We start from the raw sequence: 11,113 nt of genomic DNA on the forward strand, positions 1-11,113 counted from the left end.
GCAAGATTTGTTACTTGCAAGTAAATTATTCAAAGCAGTTTACCATCCTAATAAAAAACAATATAGAAATGGCAAAGTTCATGTACAGTATAAATATTTGACATGAATTTGTTCCACTACAACATCATAAACTACCAACTCAACCTCGGCCTTAACATTTTATACATTTTTAGGGTGCTTGTTTTTCCTATTAAAGCTTTGGAAATTTGTATATATACTGAAAGTGAATATGACACTCATGAGCCCAGAGCATCCTTATGTTATTGTTACACAAGGTTAGAATGCAAAGATATTATATTCCACATGCATGAATATTGTCTTATTTAGTATTGATAGTGTCAAACCAGGAATTTTTTTTTTTTTATTCCCTGTGCCTATGTCATCACGTTTTATATACCCACCTTAACCTTCTATGGATTTCTGCAGGGCTATGGGCCAAATTTGCCATGCCTGCCAAATTCTTCTCTTTGTCTTGACTTGGGTATGAATTGAGCTGACTATTATCTGAAAATAAAATCAGAGCTGGGAAGCATTACCAACGCCTGTGCAGAAACGCCAGCTGCTCAAAGGCAGAGGCCACAGCTTACATCTTTTTTGTGGCACACTGCTTGGAACATGTACAGGTTAACAATAAGTGAATATATGATGACTCAATAACCGAGTGCTCTCCATTTATTTTGTAAATAAGAGAAATAAATTCAAGGTATTAAGTAATTTCCCCAGACTTGTAGCTATTTAGTGACCAAATAAAAGCCAATTCTTTAACATACTTTTATTCCTTTAGAAAAATTGTGGACTAGTCCTGCCGGAGGTGAGGATGACGGAGACACAAAGACCCAACTCTGGGGACTAGGTTCAGTGACAGATCCACTTTATTCAGGAAGTAAGCTAGCTTATATACACAGGTTCAGCCTATAGGGTGTTATAGTGTGTTCCTTAAAGCCAATGGCTGAAAAGATCAGGGAGCTGCATGGTTGATGCTAAGTCACTTCCCTATAGCGGGTGAGCTCCCTTCCTGGGTATGCCCAGGAGGGTTCTGGGAGCTGGAGTGTCCTCACAGCATTGCATCAGCCACAGCTGCTAGGAATGTGCTCTACACTCCACCGACAGCTCCCCCTTCTCTTTTAATTAAGGCCAATTGGACTCAATGAATGATAGCTTGCTGTTGTTGTAGCTTCTGAATGCTATGCATTATGCAATGGAACCCTAGTAGAACTTAAACAACTATAATACCTATTATACTTTATACTAATAGATTAGCTGGATTAAACAATGAGGCAAGCTTCTGTAATGTTTGACTAGTTAGGAAATAGAACAGGGGTCTAAAACAGGGGATTTTCCCTAGGGGTTGGGATGTCATTTTCCTCCCATTGTGTTACAGAGAGCTTCTAGGTGCCGTTAAACACAGTTCTATTTTGACTGTAAAAATGGACGTAGGTCCATGCATGCCCCCTTTCCACAAAGGTCCCAGCATCCAAACACAGAACGGATGGCTTGCCGTGGGCTGCATACTGCATATAGTTGCAAGGCACATTACACAAATTACAACAACATGACAAATCATACAATTTCAACAATTACAAAAGCACATTTCACCAGTCTCAGAGCACTTTGTCAAAAGCACAAAATGTCCTTGGCCTTCTTTCTAAACATGGGAAAAGCTTCCTGGGGCAGGGGAGTACTTCCAGCAAAGTGGCCCCCCACCACCATCAGGGTATTTCACATTGTCCAAAACCCGTAAGTCCATCCAACAAAGGAACCAGTGCTCACTCGGGTTGTAGTCCAGGAAAGCAGTCCATGTACATGAGGCTTCAGCCACCCCCCTCATCCCTGCCATCCTGGCAGGTCTTACACTGTCCCAAAGAGGAGCACATGGCAATGGCAATCAGCATTTCCATCTCTGTTCTGGAGAGCATGATGGCATTCATCCCTATGTCCCAAAATGTCAGTGAACCCACCAGCGGCTTAGCAGGCACACCCTGCAGTTCCAGCAGCCATTCGGTGATGCAAGCCTGGCTTCTGTTCATCCTCCCACCGCAGCTGCTGCCGTTTACCTTCTGGAGTCTGCAAATCATTAACTCCAGCCCAATTCTCCTCTTTTTCCAAAGATGAACTGAAAACACCAGCTCACGCTGCTGGGCTCGAGCCCTGGGCTGCCACTGCCTGCATCTGGGAGTCAGCGGTTACTATAGTACACATCAGCAAGAACAGAGTACCAGGGCCTGGGGGCCCGTCAGGGGCAATTCTCTGGGCCCACCCTGCCAAAGCCTCTACATCCCCCCACGTGATGGGGTATGCACGCAGGCAGCGAGGTCTTCTTCTGGAGTGCTGAGGACCTCCTCTCCTCAGGCAGAATCAGTGTGGAGAAGGCCAGGGCTGTGGCTTTGGATGGGTGAAGACTGAACCATTCAGTGGATGCCCAAGAAACCCTGTCAAGAAGGTTTGGGGTTCCTGGGATCCGAATTGGCTGAAAAACACAAGCATAGCCTCTCCCTTGCATTAGAAGAGGGTGTGATCCCCGCCACTGTGCCGTGGCTGGGTCCTTCCAGCATCATTTCAGAGAGAGGGGCTGGGGAGAGAGAGAGAGCAAAAGATACAGAAAAATAGACAAGACAGACAGACAGAAATAAAAAAGACACTTGGGGGCATATAGGCTGGTCCATGGGTCTGCAGCAGGAACACATGTTGGAGTTAAAGCTGGGGTAGAAAATGGCATCTGAGAGGCTGGGGTAGGGCATTAAGCCCCAGCAGGGAATGCGGAAGTAGCGACTTCTGCTTTTTCCGGTGGCAGAGCTGATGGCGCAGTTAGCAATTCGTTTGGTTTCATTTCTGCGCACTCAGAGGCTAAACTACTTTCCTCCTCAGTGGAGAGGGTGAATAGGAAGGTAGGGGCTCCTCAGAGAGAGAGAGAGAGAGGCAGCCTGCAATATCTTTGGCATTGGCAGAGGGTCCCCAGGAAGAGCACCAGTCAGGCAGGCATGTATCGCTAGCAGGCAGGAATGAGGCCGAGAGGGAAGGTTTTTCCCCCATGCACCTTGGCCGAATGGACACTCCATGTCTGGAAAGCTCAGGCCCAAGTATCAGGGTCCCAAAGAGGCGCATTCCGGATCCAAGGATTGAAACCTGAGAGAATTTTCCAGTAGGTACAAAGATCCTTTTCACTAACTTTAACTCGCCTACTCTGCAAGAGGGCGTGCAGGGCTCGAGAGTGGGGGAGAAGGTTTCCATTGCAGAGGGTCACTCACCCATCCTTTGGATGCCAGTTAGGTCCCTGCCCCACATTGTGAGGATGACGGAGATACAAAGACCCAACTCCAGGGACCAGGTTCAGTGACACAGATCCACTTTGTTCAGGAAGTAAGCTAGCTTATATACATGGGTTCAGCCTATAGGGTGTTACAGCGTGTTCCTCAAAGCCAATGGCTGAAAAGATCAGGGAGCTGTGTGGTTGGCGCTAAGTCACTTCCTTATAGTGGGCGAGCTTCCTTCCTGGGAGCTGGAGTATTCTCACAGCATTGCATCAGCCACAACTGCTAGGAATGCGCTCTGTGCTCTACCCACAGAAAATTACTATTAAAAATATGCAATATAACAGATATACCAATGAGTGAGTACAATAATATTTCAAAAATTATTTAAGTTATAAAATATCTAGGATTATGAAATAGAAAAAAAGTTTAATATTTTTAAATCCCTTTTCACAAAAGTTAGTTGCTCTTCAGGGGAACTTGTTTTCATCATCAGCTTCTTTCCACCCTCTCACACACACTGTTCTTAAATAGTATTTTAAAATTTAGCTTGATTTTGAAATATCTACAAATGGAATAATACTTAATATTACTTTTTTGAAATGTATTTATACTGACCTATAGTGTTCATTAATTTTCATTGTTCTATATTATTCTATTATTTAAATATATAAAATTTTACTTATCTATTCCATTAATAGATTTATTTTTTATTTCTAGTTTTCATCTTTTATAGGTTATAATGCTGCAAATATTTATGTACAGATTTCTGGGCACAGGTGCAAGAATTTCTCAAGGTATTTTGTTAGAATTGCTAGGTCATATAATACACATTGATTTAACATATATAATATCAAACTCTTTCCTACAGTAAGTAAATAAATTTACATATCTCTGGGCATATGAGAGTCCTCATTGCTTTACTTCCTTGCAAATATTAAATTTAAACAGACTTTATTCTAGATAGAGGTTTATAATCTAGTATCTCACACTTTTATTTGCTTTTCTCTGATTATTATTGAAATTAAACAGCATTTTCTTTGATTATGGATATTAATATTTTCTTTTCTGTGAAATGCCTTTTAAAATTTTTGCCAAGGTTTTCTAGAGATATGGTTGTAAACTTTGGATTCTGGAACTAAATTCTTACATTCAAATTTTTTCTGTATTACTTAATATCTGTTGGACTGAGGCATATTTTAAAAAATCTCCCTAATTAATGTATCACCTCTTAAACAAAGATAACAATAATATCTAACTGATTATTTTGAGTATTAAATAAGTTAATATAAAAGTAATCCCTTTAGAAAAGTAATTGCATGTGGTTATGCTATATGAGTGTGAACTATTATTATTTCTTCATATAATTCTGCCATTCTTTTTGGTAATATACTTTTAATTTATGTTATTTGAAACATAGTTTTTTTTAAGTTTTTTTTTTAACTCTAGAATTAAAACTTTGTTCTTTTTCGAATCTCATTGGTTAGGTTTGATAGTCTTTCATTTCTTATTATTTCAAATTTTTGTTACATTTCTTTAAAGAGATCATTTTAAATTTTGCATCTTTTAAATTTGTTTTGAGTTTAATTATACATTTTATGAAGTTCTTATGGTGATTAGTTTTCTTATATTTTTAGTGATTTTTTTGGAACTTTACAGAAAATTTTTGAAGCTCAGATTTAAAATTAAATACAGAAACAATTTGCTTGGTTTATACTAGGTGCTTAAATATTTCCAAGAATCATAGTAACTTGAGTCCACATTTTCAAGTTTGAGGTTTGGGAATTTGCAGGAAGAAATGTAAAAAGGCAGGGTGAATGCAATTTTGTGTTTAGAGTTTATAGGTAACTGTGAGACTAGCTTGAAACCCCAAAGCACTACTTCACTAGGAATTTTCTTCTGAGATTTCTTATTTCTTCATATCCACGGAGGTTTCCCCTTTGGGAATCCAGACAGCGGTGATGAAGTTGAAGAGAGAGACTGGTGGCCTTGCACCTGCTCTGTCTTCTGGCCAGTTTTTAGGCGTACAGTTATTGTTTCCAGTTTCTTACTTTTTTATTACTATGGTTTTCAATTTTGTGTTATTTCTGGCTTCCAATGAATTCTTTAAATTTCCACCTATGTCAGTTACATCTCTATGTATATTCTTCCAATATTAGTAAATGTACTGTGTCTGGACTAATTTTGTCACTGCAGAAGACCCAAGTCCCCTGGGGCTTCTTCCTCATTGGATTTTGTCATGAGAAGACTTTGCTCACAAGAAAGAGCGAAGCGAGGAACAGGAGACAGAGTTCAAACAAAGTAAACAGCATATTAAACAAAACTATACATTTGGCATAAGGAAGAAGAGGGTGAACTCAGCTAGTCTGAGCACCCATTTGTTGAGGTTTTAAAGGTTATAAACATTTAACTGTAAATTTTAAGATTTTCTGTCCCTGATATCAAGACTAACATATAAGATTTCAAGGCTGTTTGATCTTCTGGTGATTTTGTTTTCACAGATTTTAAGACTGCTGACTCCCTCATTCAGTGGGTGAGATAAATCCCCTTTGACCCCCCCCCCCCCCATTTTATGCCCTGATAATTGTTTATCCTGCTGAACAGTTTTTTTAAACATTAAATTCTTTATACAAACATACTATCTATTCTCACTAGGTAAATTTATATTTCTAAAATTATGTAGCTGCTGAATACTAGTATTTGCTTATTAAGTTTTTCACACAGTTTTATTATAGAACAGTTCAAGCACAAGTCATATCTGAATTGAACATAAGACAATAGAACCTATCAAAAGTAGGTTATACTTTAAGCTATTTAACATATTAGAAAGTAAGAAAGCAAATAGAAATTCTTTAGAGAAAATGGTATATATATGATATATAAATTATTTATATACATATAAATAATTTTCTACATTTTTTTACAGAGAACAAAGTTTTTGGAATCTGGGTGAATGATTTTAAAAAGCACTTAGAGTGTAGCTAACTAAGTACAAATAATTCTGCATCAATTTGTTTTTTTCTAAGAAGAAATCAATTAGAAAATTTAAGTCAACAAAGATGAAAACAATAAGCCTGATATATCTGATTTTTCATAAAATTTCAAGTGCATAGCTCTTTGCATTCAAAACAAACAAACAAACACAAAGATCTAATATAAGCCATTATGGATGTTTTAGCCCCATATATAAGTAGAACTCTATTAACTAAGTTTTATGCAAGAATAATGTGAGTATAGATATTTCTGGTGTTCAGTTTCCCTTTATATCTCCAATTAACCTTTATTTATTGAGAAACCATGGCATTCTAATTTGATTGGCAGAACTAGTGTTGGCATCAGTAAGAGAGTTCAGAAACTCTGCTGGAAAATCATGGTTTATTAATATATCATTAAGCACTTTGAATGGATTCCAATAGTGCATGTCTAAGGAAGGAAATAATTCAACATTTGTTAGTTACTGACAGAATATAGAATGTAAATTTACATTATAAACCTTATGTTAAAAATCTTAATATACCAGCAATTGAATTACAGATCACACAATGATAGTGTATGTCATCTGCCTTTTTACCATAGAGAACTATCAATGTTAATGATTATATACTTTTATCCAGGCAAAAGTATATTATCATATGGTAATATGATCAAATGAAAGCTACATTTATTTGCAATATGGTTGCAATAGGGCATTTAGTCCATTTATGATCTGAAACTAAATGGGAACATGTGCAGTTGAAGTATGCAAACTGATTTGTACTTTGTTTTTTAATGAGCACACAATAAGTAAGGATATCTGTAATTTTAAAGCACCATTATATTTTTCTCTATATTAAGATTCTAATCAGTTCTAGGAAAAACAGTAAGTTTTGAGTTTAGAAAACATTCACATGTTTAATTTCTATCAATTTAAAACAAAGCTATATTTGTTAATTACTTTTTCACATTTATGTTTCAGTCTATAAATAATCTAAAAAAATATTTGTACATGTTTCTAATTAATCTATTTTTACACATAAAACATAACACTTTTTTATTGGAAATATTTGATATTTTCAAATTCTGCTTGAATATGAATGGATATATTTTGCTTGCAAGATCTCTACAGTATTACAGATCCAAAATTAATACATTTGCATAATTCTATTCTAAATACTCTTGGTGTAAACTGAATTGTCACCTCTTGTCTTGTCTTTGTACATAGGGATTTTGGACACATTTGCAGATGTACCAAGAAGAGCAAACACAGTAATTAATGTAAATTGATTATGTTAACTAAGACACTTCATTGAAATCAACATTTCTCAAATTTTATAAGTTGATATTTAGAGAATAAATAAATTCTGAGAAATTCCTAGGAACAAATTGTAGCAGGAAATTTGAAACTGTATATTAGAAAGTAAAGCAAATTACTCCTCAAGTTTTTACCAACATATTTTTTGTCTTTCTGGAACCACAACCTAAACTCGGTGTTAACATATGACACATTGTCACCATTCATGGCTGTATCCTATTCTCTCTCACTCCAGTGAGAACTCGATAACTAAGGAAATAATCATTTTCGAGGGAAATTTTAATATTTCATTGCACAATGTGTACATGCAGGGAAGTGACAAGCGATGGGAGGCATGGAAGACAATCTGATGTGTTTTTTTAGGCAAAGATAATGATGCAGTGCTTTAGCAATGGACACATTTGAGGGTGAAGGCATGGAACATTTTTGACATTCTTTGTAATGTTTCAAAACAGTGGTTCTAGTGAGACATAGCATGCAATGCCGTATTCCAAATTGGAGTTTTCTATCTCTTCTTTTTGTCTGTCATTTATGTAATGAAACTCTGGCTCTGAATGATCAAATTAGTGAATTTTGTAAAATTCCCAAGCGCCACATTATACCTATGTTCAAGTTTTGAGACACAAATTTGAACTATGTGGACTTACGTTCATCCTTTAATATGTAGCTTCTTTTAAAAATGATGTCATTTATTTATTTTTCTCTCTACAAAAATAAAGAAGTAATCCCATGGTTATACAGCATGATTAATGTATTGGTAAATATATGTAAAATCTATTTAGCTCTTTATAATTTAAGATTGATATACAAATTATGCTGATTTCTACATTAAGAATAGATTTCTAAATAAAGGCTGCCAAATGGACCCCCTTGTGCTCATTCAGAATATCTACATTTGTTTCATATACATTACAAAACTCCTGCTTTAAAACACTTTTTTTTTTTTGTATTTTTCTGAAGTTGGAAACGGGGAGGCACTTAGACACACTCCCGCATGCGCCTGACCGGGATCCACCCGGCATGCCCACCGGGGGGCGATGCTCTTCCCATCTTGGGGCGTCGCTTTGCCGCAATCAGAGCCATTCTAGTGCCTGAGGCAGAGGCCACAGAGCCATCCTCAGTACCCGGGCCAACTTTGCTCCAATGGAGCCTTGGCTGAGGGAGGGGAAGAGAGAGACAGAGAGGAAGGAGAGGGGGAGGGGTGGAGAAGCAGATGGGCACTTCTCCTGTGTGCCCTGGCCAGGAATCGAACCAGGGACTCCTGCACACCAGGCCAACGCTCTACCACTGAGCCAACCGGCCAGGGCTAAAACACTTTCTTATTGAAAATAAATTTGTGTAATAAATCTCTTACTATCATGTATTTTTAAAGTATATGTACAACAATTAGAAAGTATGAATAAAGTTAACTGATTCAACAAATAAAAACATCAATATTAATAACAAAGAAATCAAGCATATTAAGTTGATTTTTTAAATAGCTTTGTAACCATATTACCTGCACATAAAACAGTTTGTAATTTTCTTTCCACACAATATATACAAAAGTTACAGTCAATAAATAGCTAGATTTTAGCAGACTCAAGTGATGTGTAAAGAAAGATAACAACAAAGCCTATTTCTGAAACTGTGGAGAATTATGTATCTATATAAACTTTTGCCACGATTGCAGTTTATGAAAAAAATATATACATTTTGCTAGGAGGGAATGTATAGAAGAAAAATGACTATCGTTGAATTCATAGTTTAGATAGGGGTAAGATAAGAAGTCAGAAAGAAAAATGATCAAGAAGAAGGCAGCCAAGAGCAAAAAATAAGCTGTGTTTCTAAAATGAAAGTAAGAGAAAGTGAAACCAAAGGTAGATAGATATGATACTGAAAATAGAGTGTGATAAGGAAACCAGACTCATACACTCACAGTCAATTTTACACCTTGCACTTCTGTTAGAAGTCATAAGCAGAGGATGAGAAAATCAAATAATGCCTGATAAAAATAGAAAATCTGAATTGATATTATGAAAAAAAGAAAGTCTTTTATACACTTTAATTTTGTATGAGCACTAGTAACCAGATGTCTGTTTTAGATATTCACTCTTTGGAACTTTTTTAACATCAATAATCAGCAATAAACCTAAACACTCTCTCTTCCTCCCCTTCTTTGAACTTGAGAATGCTATATTTTTGAGTAGGCAGGAGGCAGAATTGAATCTGCTATCTTGCAAATTTTAAATCTCAGAATATTAACTCGTCACTATATCAGTTCTTGTTGTTTCTTCTCTGTGTATTTGAAAATTTATTTAAAGACAATAAGAAAATAAAATAATAGCCATTCAAATAGGTGTGAGGTGTTATGTCATTGTAGTTTTGATTTGCATTCCCCTGATAGCTAGTAAAATTGAGCATTTTCTCACATATCTGTTGGCCATTTGTATGTCTCCTTGGGAAAAGTGTCTATTGGGGTCCCTGCCTATTTATTAATTGCATTGCGTTTTGTTGTTGTTGTTGAATTGTCTGAGTTCTTTATACATTTCGGATAACAACCTCTTATCAGAGGTGTTGTTTGAATATATCTTCTCCCATTTGGCTAGTTACCTTTTTGTTTGTTGATTGTTTATTATGCTCTGCAGAAGCTTTTTAAATTTATATAGTCCTATTCATTTATTTTTGTCTTCACTTCCCTTCCTTTTGAAGTCAAATTTATAAGTTTAGTGCCCACATTTCTTTTTTTATTATTAAGTGAGAGGTGGGGAGGTTGAGAGACAGACTCCTGCATGCCTCTCTACTAGGATCTACCCAGAAAGTCCCTTACAGGATGACACTCAGCACATCTGGGGCTGCTGCTCTATTGCTCAGCAACCGATCTATTTCAACACTTGAGGTGAGGTCATGGAGCCATTCTCAGTGCCTGGAAGCAAATTGCTCAAACATTTGAGCCATTGCTATAGGAGGAAAGGAGAGAGAGAGAGAAGGGGGGAGTGGAGAAGCATATAGTTGCTTCTCCTATGTCTCCTGACCGAGAATCAAACCTGGGACTTGCACATGCTAGACCAATTGCTCAACTGCTGAGCCAACCAGCAAGGGTCCTTACATTTCCTTCTACATAGCTTATTGTTTAAGGTCTTATATTTAGTCTTTGTTCCATTTGAGTTAGTTTTTATTAATGATGACAAATAGCAGTTTAGTTTTAATTTTTTACATGTGGCTTTCCAATTTCCCAGCACTATTTATTGAAGAGGTTTTCTTTTCTCCATTGCATTTTTTTTACTCCTTTGTCAAAAATTATTTGTCTATATACAAAGGTTTATTTCTGGATTCTCAATTTGTTCCGTTGGCCTGGGTGTCTATTTTTCTGCAAATAACATGCTGTTTTGATTACTGCAACTCTGTAGAACAATTTGAAGTTAGGAAGTATGACTTTGTTCTATTTTCTCAAGATTGTTTTGAATATTCAATTTTTTTTTGTATTCCTATATAATTTTATTAACCAATGTCAGCTCAATATGTTTAATTAAAAAAAAGATGTAAGTTAAATTATAAAAATACCAAGACACTGTTTGTTTCACAATTTTTTTGA

The sequence above is a fragment of the Saccopteryx leptura genome, chromosome 3 (assembly GCF_036850995.1).
Source record: "Saccopteryx leptura isolate mSacLep1 chromosome 3, mSacLep1_pri_phased_curated, whole genome shotgun sequence".
Lineage (NCBI taxonomy): Eukaryota > Metazoa > Chordata > Mammalia > Chiroptera > Emballonuridae > Saccopteryx > Saccopteryx leptura.